This window comes from Oratosquilla oratoria, chromosome 37 (assembly GCF_046742065.1).
Source record: "Oratosquilla oratoria isolate Oo_2021 chromosome 37, ASM4674206v1, whole genome shotgun sequence".
Classification (NCBI taxonomy): domain Eukaryota; kingdom Metazoa; phylum Arthropoda; class Malacostraca; order Stomatopoda; family Squillidae; genus Oratosquilla; species Oratosquilla oratoria.
The window spans coordinates 45272810-45292094 of record NC_134813.1 but is presented as its reverse complement, the minus strand read 5'-3'; the positions used below and the strand labels follow the sequence as shown (position 1 = coordinate 45292094).

General features: G+C 40.9%; 1 pseudogene; it reads left to right on the top strand.

Moving 5' to 3' along the window:
• Window positions 1-11872: 11872 nt before the first annotated feature.
• Window positions 11873-14554, top strand: LOC143019437 (uncharacterized; annotated as a pseudogene).
• The last annotated feature ends 4731 nt before the right edge of the window (window positions 14555-19285 follow it).

Genomic DNA, 19285 nt, shown 5'->3' with positions numbered 1-19285 from the left:
GTGTGTCTCGGGGAGGTGATTCTTCCTGGTGTCTGTCTTGTAGGGCACCCACAAGCAGATCTCCATTAATAGTCCCTGAACATTCTGTAGAAGCTGAACAGTATAGTCATTGGCACCATATTTGCATTTAAGGTTTAATATTACCATTAATTGAACAAGATGAGAGGGAGGGTGGAGGGGTGTGGAGTGTTTTCAGGGATGGAATGGGTGGAAATGATTTTATGCCTTTTCCTTTTTGGCTACCTCCCTTGTAAGGGGGAAAAAGCCTTGGTATATGTATGTATGTATGTATGTATTAATTGAACAGATTCAAAGTGCTTTTTATAATCTACAAAACATGTATACATATACCAATGGCTTTTCCCCCTTGCAAGGGAGGAGCCAAAGTCAAAAGGTATAAATTCACTCCCACCCATTTCATCTTCATATATTCCATTGCTATTCACCACCCCTCCTTCCCTCTTTTCTTGACTCCTGGATGACTAGTCAACCCTGCATCTCACCCACTACTATGGGTCAGAAGCAATACAGCAAGACACAGCACATTCACAGCAAGGCCACTTCATTTAATTGGCAACCCCCTTCTACTTCCCCTCATGCAGGAAAAGAGAAGACAGGGAGAAATCCCTTCAGGCTATGTCAAAATATCATTCACAGAACAATTCCCTAACCCCCATCCCCCATCCACACCCTTCCATGCATCATAGTATCATCCATACACAACCATTTTCTACTCACCCCTATCTTATCTTCTCCCTTCCTCACTGCCCCTTTTACCTCATCTATCCATCTCATCCTTTGTTGCCCCCTCATGTTCACTCCATCCACCTCTGCTTTCCACACTTTTTTTTACTAATCTTTCTTCACTCATTCTTTCCATGTGTCCAAACTATCCCAATACTCTTTTATCAACCTTATATTCCAACTCCTTTTCCACCCCCACTTTCCTCCTCACCTCATTTGTCACACTATCCAGTGTAGTAACCCCTACCATATTCCTCAGACATTTCATCTGAAACACATTTAAATCCTTCCTCTCTTTATGTTCCATGTTTCTGCCCCATACAGTGGTGTTGCCACAATCGCTCCTTCATATAGTCTCTTAGTATTCATTCCCAAATATCTATTTCTCATTACACTTTTTAATCACCCAAGGCATTTAATTGCTTCTCTCAATCTACATTCTATCTCCACCTCTACTCCTCCCTTTCCCACCAAATGTGCCCCCAAGTATCTAAAGCTATCCACTTCCTCCAGTCTCTCTTCCTTAATACTCACTTCCAATTTGCTTCCACCCTCGCCCCTTGTACATTTCATCACCTTTCTTTAAACATCAAGGCTAATTGTATTTGTAGTTTTCAATGTGTTGATTCCTTGTCTGCAGGTCTGTAATAGAATATCCACATAAAGTGGCAGATTTTCATCTAAAACTTTTTACAATTTACTCATAAGAGTCTTAGAAAACATTTAATTTATGATTGATGACAAAGTAGTTGGTCAGTAATTATGAAGCACTCCAAGATTTACCATCAAACATCCTATTCCATCAAACCCCTACCCATTAACCCCACAGGAAAATCCTCCCCAAGAGAAGAAAGAACCACAGTACGACAGCACTAAGATGGTACCAACATAGAACAGTCTGGTCACAGAAACAAACTGCCCTAGGTGCAGTCATCGCACAGAAAACACCAAACACTTCATCTTACACTGCATGACTCAAACCATGCCCATACAACAGCAATGTTTCTTCCTTGAGTAACTTTTGAGTCGGTCCCATGGTTGTTGCCAGTTATGTGAGATCCATGGGCTTCCTGCAAAAGACCTAGAACAATGGAATGATTGATCACTAAATTTGTTCAGGTCTCCTTTCTTGTGAAGTAAAATCACTATAGCATTGTAACACAATATAGGAACACTTTTGAAAGGATTTGGGAAGGGAAAGGTTTAGATATTAATGGAGAATATTTAAATCACCTGGTACTTTCATATTAGAAACAGAAGGCTTACAAGATGTGCTCAGTGATCTCAAGAGTCTCAAAAAAAAAAAAAAGACAAGTACAAGTGTCAATCAGTCTGTTGCTCCTAGTCTCTCTTGCAGAAGACCTGTGGTCAACAGAAAACCAGCAGCAGCCCCAGGCAGGACCATAAGTCACATATGGAAGAGATATTGCATTGTTGTTTACAGGTTGTTAGTGTGGGACATTATAGTATGAGTTCTGTGTCTACTGTGTGATGGCTGCCTCTTGGGCAGTTTGAATCTATGGCCAGGCCTATTCTGTGTTGGTACACTCTTAGTGTTGATCTTGTCCAGAGTGCAGGCATGCCAGTGTGGTTATTGTCAGATGTGGGAGGGTTTTCTCTGGGGAGGTAGTGTTGGGTTATTTAGTTTGGCAGTCTTGTTTCTATGTGGATGTTTTGTATGCATCCAGGAGGAGCCAAGAAATGAGGAAGGGAGGGTGGAGTATGTAGGGATGAAATGGGTGGGAGTGGATTTATGACTTTGACTTTGACTATCTACGTTGTAAGGAGGAAAAAACCCTTGATATATGAATGTGTGTGTATATGTATATATATATACACACACACACATACATACATACATGTATATACCAAAGACTTTTTCCACCATACAAAGGAAGTAGCAAAAAAACAAAAGCACAAAATCCACTCCCTCAAAAAAAAAAAGATGTGTATATATATATATATATATTTGGATGATGGAGAACATAAACACATGAATACTTATCCATATATATATATATATATACATACATACATACATACATACATACATATACCAAGGCTTTTTTCCCCCTTACACGGAAGGTAGCCAAAAGACAAGGCATAGAAATCACTCCCACCCATTCCATCCCCTACATACTCCACTCCCCTGGGTCAGAAGCAGTGTTGCAAGGCACAACACATCCACAGCAAGGCTGCTTCATTAATTTGGCAACCCCCCTCTCTGTCCCCTCATGCAGAAAAGGGGAAGACAGTGAGAAATATATATACATATATATGTATATATATATTTATATATATATATTTTATGGGTGTATTATAGGATGCTGGAGAAAGATTACTGTAGATGTTTTAAACAGAATATTCTCAGGATTGTTTTTATGTATGTGATGGGTGAAGCAGCCTTGCTGTGGATGTACTATGTCTTGCTACATTGCTTCAGACCCAGGGCAGTGGGCAGGATACAGGGATGACCCTTCATCCATGAAGAACTAAGATGAGGAGGAGGAAAGGATGGTGGATGGGATTGGTATGCGTAGGAGTGGGTACATGCCTTTTGATTTCGCTACCTTCCTTGTAAGGGAAAAAAAAAACCTTGGTAAGCAGGAAGATAGATACTGTGATGGGTTCTATCTATGATATGAGGGGTGGATGGGTTCAAAGGCTCTTGCATAGATTAATGTGCCTACCATTTTCATGTTCTGCTCAGTGTGTAAAATTTTGGTTTTTGAGTGTACATGTTCTGTTAGTGGTGTTTTGATATAGACAGTTATTGTTCATAATGTTTTACTTTATGTTGTCTGTAGGATGTTGTTTTTCTTGATCATTTGATACCATGCCATGGAAGCATGGTGTAGTTCCCATAAGTTGGCTGTATACAAGTATCCAAGTTTCTGATGTCCAAATCTTTGTCTGCAACTGTTTTATTTTTGTTTCTTATTTGCGATCACTGTGAGATCCTCTATCTATTAGGGGAGGTTGTGTGTATCAAATAGTAGGCCAAGTATTTTAGGGTTTCTGCCCTGTGAAATATTTTGACTTTTTAATTTAGCCACTGGACATTTTCTTAAATTCATAGAAGTGAAGAGTGAGCACCACCATTGAGGGCATCAGAAGGGATGCATGTTTTATGTCAGCCATGGGTCTAGCTCAGTGAGGTATGTTCAAGTGCTTTTGGCTGCTATTTTGTGGTTCCAGTATTGGCTTATTACTGTTAGGTTGTCTGTGTATATTAGGCTTTGTTATTTGGTGTAGGAGGATATTTGAGTAGTTTAAACAGCACTGGTGATATTGCTTAAGAGGGAGCCTATTGTAGTCTTTTGGTTCTTGATATGAGGAATACCTTGGATTTTTTGTCAGCAAGGAAGTTTGTCAGCTATTGGAGGTGAGAGTTGTTGAGATGCTCAAGTTGTAATAGTGTTATAAGAGGCCAGCAATGACCCTTCATCCCAGAGGTGCTGAGTTAGGGATGGTTGACTGAGTTTTCTTTGTTTATGATGTGGATACATGCTATGATTTGGACAATTATCCAAAAACAACTGGCTCACCTCCCATTTCCCTCCACTCGCAATAATGATCTCCAATCCCTGTCCAATGCCCTCGTTTACCTTGTATACCATGCCATCATACATTGAATGACCGTGGTAAAAACACAACCCTGGTACAGTACCTAGCACTGCTCTCCACTCACTGCCCTAACTCTTGACTGCCCTTGACCACCACTATAGATCAGCATTACATTCCATAATGCCATCCTGTCAATCCTGTCATATACCCTCTCCAAACCTGTAGAAGCCTAAAAAAGATCATTACCTTTTGCCAAAAAATTCACAATTACCTTTCTTGCTATGGAAATTTGATTCATGCACCCTCTTCCTTTCATTAACCCATTCTGTTCTTTACTAAATACTGTCTCTGTTCCCCTCCTAATCCTGTCAACACCTACCCATATATACCCAACTACACTTAAACTGATTTCTCTAAAGATGCTACCATATTTGTTCTCTTTTCTTTTGTATAGTGTAACTATACATGCATTCTTACCTCTGACACATTCTTCTCCTGTAGGCATATGTTAAACCTCACTAGTCGATCTACTATAACCATTCCTTCATCAGGTGCTCCAAGAGACATGAATCCAGGCTCCTGACCAGTGTCATCACTTCTAATGTCCTTGTATTTTATTTTTTCCCATAGCCCCATCATTTTCTTCTCCCATCACACACTCTTACTGCCACAATCAATCAGTCTCTAACCTCATTCAGCAAATCACCTGGAATACTGTACCCGTCTTCCCATAACCATCTTCACTTCCATCAACATATATTGGTCTGTCCTATTTACCTTTTCCTTTCTACCTGACTCAATCCCCCTCTTTTGTTTAACTTCTTTCCAAAACATATTTTTATTCTTTGCACTCTACAATTCTCCATCAAACTCGTACTATACTTTCCATCTGTTCTGTTTACCTAACTGCATTTTACTTTGCCTTTCTTCTTTCTTTATTTCTCAAACTTTCTAGTTCTACTTTGCAACCAATTCTCACAAGCTCACTCTTCTTCCACTACTGCCTTTACCTCTTCAGTCCATTATTCTCTGACTCTTCTTCTTTTGCCCATACACATGCACATGAATGAATTTGAGGCTAGGTATAATAAACTTGGATAATAAGAGATGGGACACAATAAGCATTGCTCCTTTCCTGTATACTACAATTAAATACATGTACAATAGAGCCTTTACCCCCTTTTAATGGTGGTGTCTAATCAAAATATACATTTACACTATACATACCCTTCATACCCATTCATTTTCTCTCCCATCATAGCACCTCATTGATGAAGGGCCATCCTTGTGCCCTGCCACATTGCTCAAGTTAATGGCAATGGTGTGAAGCAGCACATACTTTAAAGTAACATGTTGCATTGTACTGTTTAAGTTTCCCAGTCATTTCACTAGTGATACAGGATCAGTTTCTCAGTGATAGAAAAATATATTGTGGTTGGACGTATTTGAGATTTTTTCATATGATTTGAGAAACTCAAGTGAGCGTTTATGTGGAAGTTATGTGGAACATGTTACAAACATGGAATGATGGGGAGATTTGAAAGGAGTCAAAAGTAGATAAGCATACCGTGTGGTCGGGAATGGAGAGTGAATGGTTAAAGTGACAGACGTCTGGAATTGTAGGGAGTGTAGAAGACAGGAAATAATAGTAAAAGTCATTTGATACTTTTATAACTGAGATTGAGTGTATATTTATTTCAGCTCTAGTTTTATATGTATAATTATTTATATATTAGTTTTCTTTTCTAAAATTGCAATACACGCTTTGTCTTTTATTCCCATTTCACATAAAGCATTAGGTAATTATGTAATATCAGCACACGGGTGATGTGCCTCCGTTACATGACAACTTCGGTGTGCATAAAACAAGTAAAATATCTTCGTTGCTACATCTACACCTTATGCTCAAGTACGCAGGGCAAGTGACAGTCACTGGTACCGAATGTGAGTAACAATCTTCAGTATTTCAAGGTATGGTCGAAAGACAACGGCTCACAGCAACCCTTTTTTTCATGTTTGCCCAAGTTTACTGTGCATGGTACTCTACCATCCTATATATCATGCACCCATAACTGTAGTTGATATGCAGTTATACAGGATGTTGCCATTTACCACCAACCATGCCTTAACGCACCCAACCAAACCCGTAATTGCCGCCTTGAGCCAAAGGTACCAAAGATGTTCCTAGTCGAGCCAGAACAGCTGTTGGGCGGAAGAGTTGTGACGTAGAGGAGGTGAACACGTACATGATATTGTGGTCAAGGAAGGGATATAATATAGCTGAATCTTATCAGTGCGGGTGAGAGGAATTGTAGAAATGATCAAGTTATGTATGTGTCCAGAGTTAGTCCACACGGTCTCAGTTATAAACATTTTAATTACATTTCGTGAGATTTGTGGCAACCTTGTCGACAGACTCGACCTACATGTCCTATCCCAGCACGCATACACATACATGAACATCCCGCGCAGTGCTGAGCACGCGTCCTTCAATTATTGTTGACATTCACAGTTATTCAACATTTTAACGATTTCCGTCGATAGCATAATCAAAACAACGAACTAGGTGGAATGCTTGGCCTTGGTTTGCCCTACATTGCCAAGTGAAAATTTGCCTTGCCCATCAGGTTGAGAGTTCAGTGTATGGCGGAGAAAAGTGGTAGTCTTGTGTTAGCCGAAGGGTAGTTGTCATTTCGAAAGTATGTTTGTGTTCATGGGCTAGCATGACAGGGAAAGGGAAGTTAGTCTTTAGTATGTGAATTCTTTTGGAACCTAGATTGGATTAAGGAAAGGTTGAATGCTAAGGAACGTGCAACAAAGGGAGTGTTTTAAAGGGGCAGATTGTGAAAATGCTTTCTTGTATATCCATGTATATACTTTATATGTGATCTAAGTTGGATAGGAATGCGTAAATTTAGATATATAGAATGATTGGAAGGGATCGTGTTTTCTCTCTCTCTCGCTGCCTCTTTTTCTCAAAAAAACTAAATTTGGAAATTATGGAATATGTGCTATTCACAGGAATGACATTAGTGGTTTCATGTTAATTATAGCCTTAGACTTTATAAATAGGAAGTTTTTTATGAAGGAGATTTATTCCCTTTACTTTTCCAGTGAGCCAGAAAGTGCCTATGGTGAAAGCTGGATATAAGCTTGAGTAGGTGTTACATGTGAAAGAAGCATGGTCTTACACTGCAGAAGCTTTCTCTACTTCCATGCCTGAAAGGCTCGTTCATATTTTTCTCGATTTTCATCTTATGTCGTGGTGTAGTTATGTCGGATTAGGTTAAGGTAATTTTATTTAAGACCATAATTATGCATATATATATATCCTTCCTCATGAAAAGTTAGTAGGATAAAATCAGCTTGTCACCAAACAAGCAAATGTTCTTGTCATAAACACTGTCAGACATTTCCGAAGAGTTGGTACGCTTGTCTACGTTGCCTGAGAGTTATTCTTTCTCCTAGTGGTCCATTCTTCATAAATACTAATGTAATGTGCGAAATGTCAAAGATATATGCGTACCATGTGATTAGTACAAATTAATTTCACTTGTAATGTCCAAAGTAGTATAAAAATATTTCAATAATTGCCGAACATAGTGTATGAGAATATTTGGTCTCGGTGCAAACCATTATATAAAAGCACAACTGGATAAGTTCCTTTTATCAATACTTTGGGGTATTCAGTCTTGGTATGAAATGGTCGAAAATTCATGTTGAGGATCTAGTCCATTATTGTATAATTGTAATTTCATTGTTTTGCTGTCGTCTATAACAAACTTTCCTTGCTAATTAAGATAATTTCCATGTAATATATTTGACGAACTAAGCTGTAAGACTAGGCATGCTGGTGTCTCTCAATGCGGAGCAATGGGGATTGGTCATTATGCTTGGATTTCCTGCCACAAATCAAACAAGAGATAGTATATTCTCACGCAGAATAATTTTGGCATAAATGTAGAATATCAGTAAATATAATTGTTTTTCTCAGCCGTGTCTGATGACGTGCAAAAATTGCCTTTTTTTCTCTGAAAATTACCCGCACATTTGTCGACATTTACAGGTGCCATTGGGATGGCATTGTGGCTCCTTTGAGACTGTTTCCGGAGAACGAAACTTGTCATCTGAAAACTATGCAGAAGCAGTTTTCAAGGAAGCTAAGTCAGCTTCCAGAATATGAATAACCTAAAATTCCGTAATGAGGCATATGTTCACAAATTCAAACAATTCTGCTATATTAGCTTCCCCTTACTAATAGGACTGTATAGTTATATGCCGTTAATACTGTAACACCCCTGTGGACCAGAAATACATAATATTCAAGGTCAGAAACAAATTTCCAATAATAGAGGAATTATGAAATGTCTGCGTTCCCCCATTTCTTCAGCTCTCTTCTTCTCTTTACCTTTCCCATGTGGTAGAGGTAAAGAATTCAGCCACAGTGTTCCCATTCGATTCGTAGAAAACTAAGCGGAATGGAGCGAGGATAAGGATCCTCTCTCTAAATTTATCCTGCAGAACTGAAGTAAAAGAGGATCTGGGAGGAAGTTTCTGCCTTAGATCCCTGTTCTGAGTCATTCAGTGTATATTAACATGGAACAATCAAGAGCAAATAGGGGAGTTGCAGTGTGTTTGTTAGAACAAATGAACAGAACATAAGCATGAAGAAGACTGCAAGAGACCATAAGGCTTACACTTGGCAGTTCCGGGTATTAGGTAAAATTGATTTAAGTAAAATTTAGGTAAATATCAGGTAAAATTAAATGAATATAGAAGATAAGGATGAAGGAGATTGCAAGAAACCAAAAGGCCTACACTAGGCAGTTCCGCGTGTATTATCATTAGATAGAATTAAATGGAAAGGGAAATGTATGTTTGAGAGTGGAGATATAGTAGGCATGGGGTTGGGAGGGAAGGGGAAGCCTCTGCTGGTAATGAGATGTGTGAGTGAATGGAAGTGTCAACTGGAATTATTAGAACGAGGTAAATGTATGTAGAGGTAGAAGGAATGTAAATATAGTCATGTTTGAGGGTTCTGAATGCTACAGTTGGGTATCATTTAATGAACGGGTCGTACCCAATATGAACAAAATTTCAAAGAAAGATAAATTACTTATACTTCGCAGTATTCTGTTTGACCCGTGTAGTGCATATCAGGGGATTGGGCAGGCGACCCTTTATTTCCAAGGTGAGGTGGGAGGAATAGTGTGAGTGGGTGTCATAGTGTGGGAATATGCTTTGATTCCCACCTCTGCTTGTTGTTGGTCCCATTTAGTGTTTATATTAATCGACAGGAGATTTATGAATTGATTAGACAGCGTTCGAATCTTATGTGAATGCGGACATTTGAAAATACGTAGAGTAACATTTTCACAGGACAAGTTTTATATGGTTGGGATCAGTCGATTGCTGTATCACAAACTCCGTATTATGGGGCATCGGTATTCAGATGCAGTAAGGAAAATATTCCATATAAATATATATATATAGATATAGATATATATAGATATTGTGATTGTAATGTACAATGCGAGTCAAAAGTAGCGCAGAAACTTTGAACATAACTAAACAGCTTGATACAGTTTCTTAATAAATTTCCTACAAATGAATGGTTGGATAAGCATGTCATTTGATGATTTCTACCTTGCATGCTGCAAATAGAAAATCCGCTTGCAACCGTTGAAAGATATCTGGCGATAGTTTAACTCGCCGTCTGTGTGTATATATATATATATATATATATATATATATATATATATATATATATATATATATATAATTATATATATATATATATATATATATATATTACAACATGTACATGTTTGCGTTCTTGTGAATGTTTAATTTATCCATGTAAATATCTAGAGACCTACTGCATTTTTTTTTTATCACATTCGATGTGAGACGTCAAGTGTTTGAGTGTGGTATGAGTTATACAAGGAAGGTTTGGTGCGCAAAGGAAGCCATTTTGTTACAGGGGCCTAATTTCGCTTCCTTCTCACATGCAAACATTTTCATAATGGTATACGACCATTGTTAGACAAGAAAAAAGTATGTGTTGTGCCTAAGTAATGGGTATACCGTTTTTATTCCATTCCGAAAATCAGTTAAGGTCTGGTCAGGTTTATAGGGGTTTCTTCGTTTATGCCACTCCTTAGCCCCTGAAATCATTGTTCATTGGCAACTTTGAAATCTTATCATGTTTCAAATTATCTTTTAACGACTACAAATGGCAAACTGGCATAATTCAATATATAAATTACCGTGTAGGATTTTTGTATATATGGCAACAATGCTACTCTGCCATTGCTTCTTAGAAATTCTTTCGTACCATTGAACGATGTAATTTGGAAAAACTGTTTTCCTTCATAGTTCCCTTGGTATTCTGTTTCACAGAAAATCAGGGTAAACCACACTTTCAGTGTCTTGAACGGTAGATAATTTCTAAGGTTATATGTTGCAATATAAGTACAGTATGGTAATGTGTCACGTAAGATGTGAGTGAATTCCAAAGGGACCAACTCCAGCTCCCGCTGTCGCCTCAGACTCGTCCGCGCACATTGAACCCCAGCGGTACCAACCTCTCCGCCATAATATCCCTGGAAACCTTTCATATTGTAGGGATATTAGTTCACGTGCCTGAAAAAGTCATAATTTTACATCATTACCTGTAGAATTCAGCACTTCCTGCTAGATAAGACCTATTTACTGACAAGTCACTGGGAAGTCCAAAATGTGTCTGCACTGGGTAGACGTGGGTTGGACAGTCGTAAACTAGAGAAACCGAATTTTCTGTATCGCATTCATAGTCTATCTTGTACCACGTTATGCACAATATATATCTGAAATAATTATGTAAACATTCAGTCAAGTTTCGTGGTGCCATATATCATAAGGGTGTGAAAGAAAAAATCCTTTAATACAAATGTAGCGAATCTAGTAAGTATACTCCTGTCAGACCTATTCGAAGCTTTCTGTGTGAATACACGTACCTCACCCGGCTCCTCACATAACTGATGCTAGTCGAGGAAGCAGTTGGCATTTCATATTGGCATAGGACTGATATTGAATGTAACATTTCCGCATTATTTCATAGTGAACTGGCGTAAAAGTGCGTACGCTTTTTCTTTGGCTGTGTAACGGTAGATGAGGCAGCAGCCATCCCGACTGAATCGGCATGTTTGGCAACTGCCGGTAGTGTCAGAATTGTTAATTTTTGGGCTGAATTTATGCGAATCTTTACTTGCAAGCTCTTTCCATTATATTGACACTCATCTTATTTTCAATAATACACATACTGTATATATGTAATAGCGTTACCTTGGTGTTTTGCGAAAGGATTGAGGTCATACGATTCATAACAAGCTTGTGTGAGACAGTTGGTGGTTATTTCAACTAAATATTAATTATTTCCTTGGTTAAAAGTTATTCATTTAACATATAAGAAACACCTCAAAGGAGGGCGTGATCAAAGCACAGTGAGCAAGTTAATTGAGAACTGCCTTTGTTCATGATGTCATCTGCCGAATTTTATGTAGTGAAATGTGTAGCCAAGTATACTGTATATGAAGCTACAGCCGTGGAAGGGGGACAAATTTGTCGGTTTTGAATTAGAGGCGCCAACCTGTTGTTCATGGGTGTAAACTCTTGTGGAAGGGTCAGGCAGAGGAAATTCGACCATTCTGGTGGTTAGAATAAGGCACAAATTCGCGTGATTTGGTACGAAGCGTGGTGCAGACTTAACTCTCAGCCAGCCGCGGAAGAGGGACAAGCCACGAGATCACCCAATGAAAGTGGAGCATGTTTCCCTATCCCCGCGCGTGGCCAATCACAGCCTGGTTGGCTGTGTTTATGTTTTCCCTCTCCTGCCTCAGGTGGCCCACAACCACTCTAGCCTCTGCTCTGAATAAGCACGCTGGTACGCTCCTCATTTGATAAACTTTTTCCACTTTTTGCTGTGTCCTATATGATGTCTTCCTCCAGTGAAGACTATGCTGGCTCACCTGCCCCTGTGGTGACTCGACCCGAATCGGAGGAAGATAATTGGATTGGCGAGCCCCAGCAGAAGAGGAAATTACAGTTCTCTCTGTGGGCTAGGAATGTTGCAAAGAAGAGACGCGACTCTGGTCTGGAGTACGTCAGTGAAAAGAAAAAAGAAATTGTTCCTGCCAAGGTTGTCGGTCCTGCCTGTTCCTGCCCTAAGAAGTGCTACGATCGTGTCGGTGTGGGCAACGTGATGAAGATTTTCGAAGAGTACTGGAAGATTGGGAGTCACAATGCTCAGTCCATCTACCTCGTCAAACACACGTCGTCCAAGGAAGTAAGTCGCCATTACGCTGGGCCAGACAGCAAGCGTAACGTCACCTATGAGTATTCTGTGACCGTCAACGAGAAGGACATCGTGGTGTGCAAGAAGGCTTTTTGCAACATTCACGCAATCAGCAAGAAGCGTGTCGAGAATGTGTTGGCTAAGGTGGGGAGTACTGGTGTTGCACCCGTGGACCAGCGTGGAGTCTGGACCGTCAACAAGACTCCAGACGATGTGTTGCAGATAGTCCATGACCATGTAAAATCTCTGCCGACATGTTCTTCGCACTACCCAAGAGCAAAGAGTCGCCACGTCGTGTACCTGCCACCTGGATACAGCCACAAGAAGTGCTACGACCTCTACAAGTACGAATGTGAGGAAAAGAACCTGGGACCAGACAAGATCGTCAGTTTCTGCATGTACAGCAAGACATTAAGTAAGTTTAACATTGGCACAAACCCCCCCATGGGCGACACCTGCAGCACCTGTGACCAACTCAAGAGGGACTTGGAGGTGGCTGACGCTGCGAAGGATGCTGGCAAGAAGCCGGAGCGTGGGGCATGCGGGAGTGTCAACAAGACTCCAGACGATGTATTGCAGATGGTCCAAGACCATGTAAAATCCCTGCCGACATGTTCTTCGCATTACTCAAGGGCAAAGAGTCTTCACCGCGTGTACCTACCACCTGGATACAGCCACCAAAAGTGCTATGACCTCTACAAGTACGAATGCGAGGAAAAGAACCTGGGACCAGACAAGATCGTCAGTTTCTGCATGTACAGCAAGACATTAAGTAAGTTTAACATTGGCACAAACCCCCCTATGGTCGACACCTGCAGCACCTGTGACAAGTTCAAGAGGGACATGGAGGTGGCTGACGCTGCGAAGGATGCTGGCAAGATGTCGGAGCTGGTGACTCAGAAGAGGCTGCACCTTATCAACTCGAATGTTGCACGCAGCATTATGGACACCTACGGTGATGACAACGACCCCTCTTTGTGTGTCATCGCTATGGACCTGCAGCAGACCCTCGTCACACCACGCCTCACTACCTGTGTTGCCTACTACAAACGAAAGATATGGACCTACAACTTCGGGATCCACAATCTCAAGGAGTCCAAGGCACACCTGTACGTCTGGAACGAGGCTACAGCCAAGCGAGGTTCAAGCGAGATAGGCAGCTGTCTGCTGCACTACATCGAACACCATGTCCCGGCCTACTGCAACAAGCTTGTCATATTCAGCGACAACTGCGAGGGACAAAATAAGAATCTCAACTTGTCTCTCCTCTTGCTGCGCTACATCCACAGTGGAAGATTCTCCATGGTGAAGCACTACTTCCTGGTGTCTGGCCATTCCTTCCTGCCCTGCGACCGAGACTTTGGCAATCTGGAGAAGTACTTCAATGGTCATGAGATCTACACCACGCCACACTAAACAAAGATGATGCGAGAAGCGAGGCGAGATATCCCCTTCAACGTCATTGAAATAGACCGTGACAGTTTCGTGGATCTCGACCCCCTCCAGGCAATGTGCAGCAGGGCACAGCTTTCCAGGGCAGGATACAAGGATGGCCGGATCTTCCAGTACTGGGAGAACTTCAAGCAGGGGATGGACATTTGGCAGTGCTACAACGAAGACATAGGCTCTCCTGTTCAAGTCAAGCTGCAGGAGGGAAATGATGCTGCGTACCAGCCTGACAAGTTCAACCTCGCCGCTGTCAACCTGCCCCTCAGTTAGCCCCAAGGCGTCAGGTTGAAGACGGAGAAGCTGGATGACCTGAACCACCTGCTGAGGTTCGTGCCCCTTGGGTACAGAACGTGGTTCACCGACCTCTTCGCGGCACAAGGGCTGTTGACGGAGCAGGATGCTGGGGACGTGGACTCTGATGACCCCGATCAGAGAGAAGATGACATCCTGGACTACTAGCGTTTGTTATCAAAGTGTTATGGTAAATTCCATCAATACTGTGACCACCAACGTTGTCCATAGGTGGTAGGATGGGGGAATAGGTTGGTAAATCCGCTAAGGGCTTTGTCAGGAAGTTAGGGATTGTTCCTGGCAATGAACTTAACTGTCTCAAGCCAGTATAAAGGATGAGAGCCAACCATGACATATAAAAAATAAAATAACATACTATCTCTTGTACCATACACTCTAAAAAAATACAGAGTAGGGGTGAATAAAATGCGGCCGTAACCAAAAATAAAATATTTTAATTTTTATTAAAAACCACATAGCATGAAAAAAACTACCCTAGATATTTCCTTAGGTGTATAATAGTTATACATTTAGACCGTTTTCCTTGCAATAACCCGCGATAAACTTTAAGCGCGATTATCTCAAAAGTAGGTGTATGTGGGTTGTCCCCCTTCCGCGGCCGTAGCCTCATATATATATATTTACAACGTGGTGTTTGCTCAATAGGTCAACACCGTGTTGGCAGCAATACCTAACTAGCTTTGATCTTGACTGGGAATGATCGGTGAGTCTGGGCTGTTATATCGACGATTACCCCCTACCACCACCCTCCAGCCATTGACCCAGACATGGCTAAGGAATAGGAGGTAACGCTGTCTATAGGGAAGAGCGCCCGATTGGCGAAGAACGGATGATGAGAGTTGTGGGGGGGGGGATACCAGTGCAGCTAGGAAATCTAATAGCCATTCGATCTCGACAACACTTGTAGAAAATTGGGATTAGCCGGAAACTATTATTAATGCCATTACTGTACATATATTTGATATAACGAAGAATAAAAAAGATATGTACCAGGAAGCAGTAGGTAAGTACACACATACTGGTGTAGTGGATAGCGTCTTGACCTCTTATGTGGGAGGTCCGAGACTGAGCCCCCCTGAGGGCTTGAAAGCATTACTGATTGTGCAAGCCATGAGTGCCCCCTTTGAGCGAAGTGTGTGTGTGTGTGTAAGACAAAACCAATGCCCACAAAGTGATTGTTTGAGCCCTGAGATCTCACCAAGGAGGTGCAATACCTGTTGATCACAAGCCTGGCACGTGATCTAGGATTGGGTGAGTTCACCCCGATTATGTAAACAAGAAGCTCAGCTGGGTGAATGTACACATGCACACACACAATACAAAAGGACACGGAAAGAAATATAAAAAAAGGGCAGTTGTAGAAGAGACCTGAAAAAGAATAGCTTTCCCCACAGAGTGATGGATGTATGGAACAAACTGGACGACACAATAGTGTGTGCAAAAACCATACATGAATTTAAGAACAATTGAGATACTGCGAGATAGAGACGGGACCCTACGAGCATAGCTCCCTTTCCCGTAAGATACAACTAGGTAAATACACACTATTTGCGGGTAATGTTGAGTGTATTGCCTTACAATTATGTATACTCACACATTACCCATAGGACAACACGAGCTAATTTTCATCCGAAAGAGTTATAGCTGTTAGTCACATGTTTAGCACGTGGTCCAAGACCTTGAATCTCGCGCACACACTCATAAAAACATAAGAATGAAGGAGACTGCAAGATACCATAAGGCCTACACTAGGCAGTTCCACGCAGATTGATTTTTTTTCAATGACATTGTTAATCGTTACTAACCCCTCTGAGCAAGAGGATGTTTTTTTTTTTTTTTTTGTTTTTTTTTTTTTGCCCACCCATGCATAGATTGGGCAATATATGTGTTCTGAGGTGTCAAGCGTAAGGAAAATAGCTGTCAATCACTAGTCCAGCATGTGATCCAAAACCCTGATGGTGAATTACATACTGTAGACTGCATTTGGTTAAATTCGACCAAAATATTTTATTTCAAACCAAACGTATGGTGTTGAACTAAGAGAAGTAGTGAGTAACTTAGGGTAGTATTCTTAAAAATTCTTTCCTTACATAAATCCTTGGAAGGGAAAGAATTATATAATGAATTATTTTTTTTTAAGAATACCACTGTAAGAATCTTACGCTGGTATTCTTAAAAAAGATTTCCTTATATAGATATTCCCCTTCCAAAAATTATATAAGGAAAGATTTTTTTAAAGAATACCACCGTTATTCCTGTAAAACGCTCACCAAGGTAAATAAACATTCACACGCACACACACCACACGCACACACACACACACACACACACACACACACACACACACACACACACATATATATATTACTTAGTGATTTCACTCAGAATATATAGAATTGTAGATAATGTACAAAGTATCCATTGGAAAAATTCTAGGTCTTATTAGATAATTTTAGGTGTGTGTATATATATATATATATATATATATATATATATATATATATATATGTATGTATGTATCTATGTATGTATGTATCTATGTATTAATTCTTTCTGAGTGTAATGGTGCTAACCTTTCATCACAGAATTTTAGGAAAATAAAGTTTGAAATATATTTTACCCCCAAATTTTAGATGCCCCAAGATGGTTAACCTAATTGGCATTGGGTGATCTTCACTGCATTTAGAGAATTGAAAACAAATCCAGTTTAGAAAAAAAAATCTGGATACTCAGTTATAAAAAAAAAATCACATATGTACATACATAGGTACATGCTTGTGTAGGTGTTTGCGTCTTGTCCTGCTAATTCACCGAAACCGAGCCTTGGAGGGATTTAGAATCATGATACTGAAACTCGTTACCGTCTCCCTTGGGCAAGGGGTTAGGGATGTAAGGTCATAGATCGGGCTACACATGCTGTGCAGCTCTCATCTAGTAGGATAATAGCTGTCGCTCAGGAAATTAGCAAGTGATCCATTTTAAAGGATTAGGAACAAAATAGATGATTTAAAACTTAATCTAAGGAAAAGAAGAGACTAGATAATTGAGAACATTAGGGTAAATACACGCATCCACATGAAATTGTACAACACGAAAGAAATGTGTAAAAAGGCAAGTCTTTGAAACGGTCTTTCCTTGCAGAAAAAAAAAATGGAGAGTGGTAGGAAGAGATAGTTCTGTCACAGCGGTCCCAGCCACTCCAGAAGATTTGTGTTACTCCGTTTTCTCCCTCTCCCGCCTTCCGCCTCTTTCTCTCTCCCTCCCTCTCCTCCCCTCCCACTCTCTCCGTTGACAGTTACTTTTACGTTTCTCTGTCTTTGATTATTATTATTATTATTATTATTTTTAATCTGTGATTGGGTGGACATTTCCCAGAATAAAAAGAGAATGAAGAATTGCCAACCATCTTACCTATTTATCTCATCAGCTAAATATTTAACGATGCCCCAACGGTAAATCTAGACTGGAGAATCTACCTCATCAACGCGATTCCTGAGCAAGAGCAAAGACTGCATAAGCTTCTCTGTTTCAACAAGCCCCTTACCACAACTAATCCGAACAACTGCGTGGATATTACAAAGGAATATTATTTCACAGGAAGAGGCAAGGTCAAGAAGCATCGCCACATAGAAGCAACATCAAACATCAGTCTGCTACTCAGATTCCACACAACATTACCTACCACAAGCCGGAGGTGCTGCCCCGAGGGGCCGGTACCTGGTCTTCTAGACAGGCCCAGGAAGTCGTGCTCGACACTCTTCGACTTCTTCCCAAACTACCTTCACAACGTTCTTTATAAAGAGTTCAGTACTCCAGGGTCCCCCTTCCACAATTTCTTCTAGCCAGAGATATCAAAACAAATAAAGGGTACACATGTTCATTATGCAGAAAAATAAAATCTATTTTATCTATATAATTATATCAAAGAGCTTTTCCCCCGTAACCAAAGCCAAAGGCACGTACCTACTCCAAGTACCACGGGCTCAAACAATGCCCGTGGGAGTGGTACTTCACTCCCCCCCCCTAAAAAAATCCCCTCCCATCCACCACCACCCCCGCCCCCACCTCAATTTTGCTCCTCCTGGATGACGGGTCATCACTATATCCCGCCCACTGCCCTGGGCCAGAAACAATGTAACAAGACACAGTACATCCACAGTAAGGTCGTTTCATTTAACCGGCATCGCCCCCCCCCCACTCTCCGACCCCTCATGCAGAAAAGGAGAAGATTGGGAGAAATCCCTTCGGGCTGTGTCAAAATATCATTCACACACAAGCGCCCCCTACCCTTCCCAAGGAAATCACTTGCACCCACCCAGCTGCGTCGGGTCGAACAAAGTTTCCTTGAGGCCCGCGGGTGGGACAAAGCTTCCTTGAGGAACGCATGTGCAGTACCCAGCTCCGTCTATATTCCATTCTCGCTAAGTCACCAGGCGAAGAACAGGATACAGTTTCATTTTTTTTTTTTTCAAAATACCATCCACTAAACATTGCTGCTATAGATTTTGTCTTAGTGACTCACGTTATGATAATAGACGACATATGGAGTGGGTTACTTGAATCCGTTTTGCCAAACCACAATGTCAGCGATAAGTTCGAGTGTGTGGAAGGGAGGATTTCACCACCGAGAATGTGAAAAAGGAAACACATGCAGCAAACACTTCATAGGTGATTCTGGACATATTGATAACTGACATCCAATTCTGTTCTCTTATGCCCAGAGCAGGTTAGTCCACCAAACACTGAAACAGTACAATGTTGTCCAATTCAAATTCAAATATGGTTTATTCATTCATTGTCAACTACAGAGCCTCAGAGGCTTAAGCCGGGTCCACACTGCGCATCATGCAGATCTGCATGTTGTGTTGAAAGCTAAGT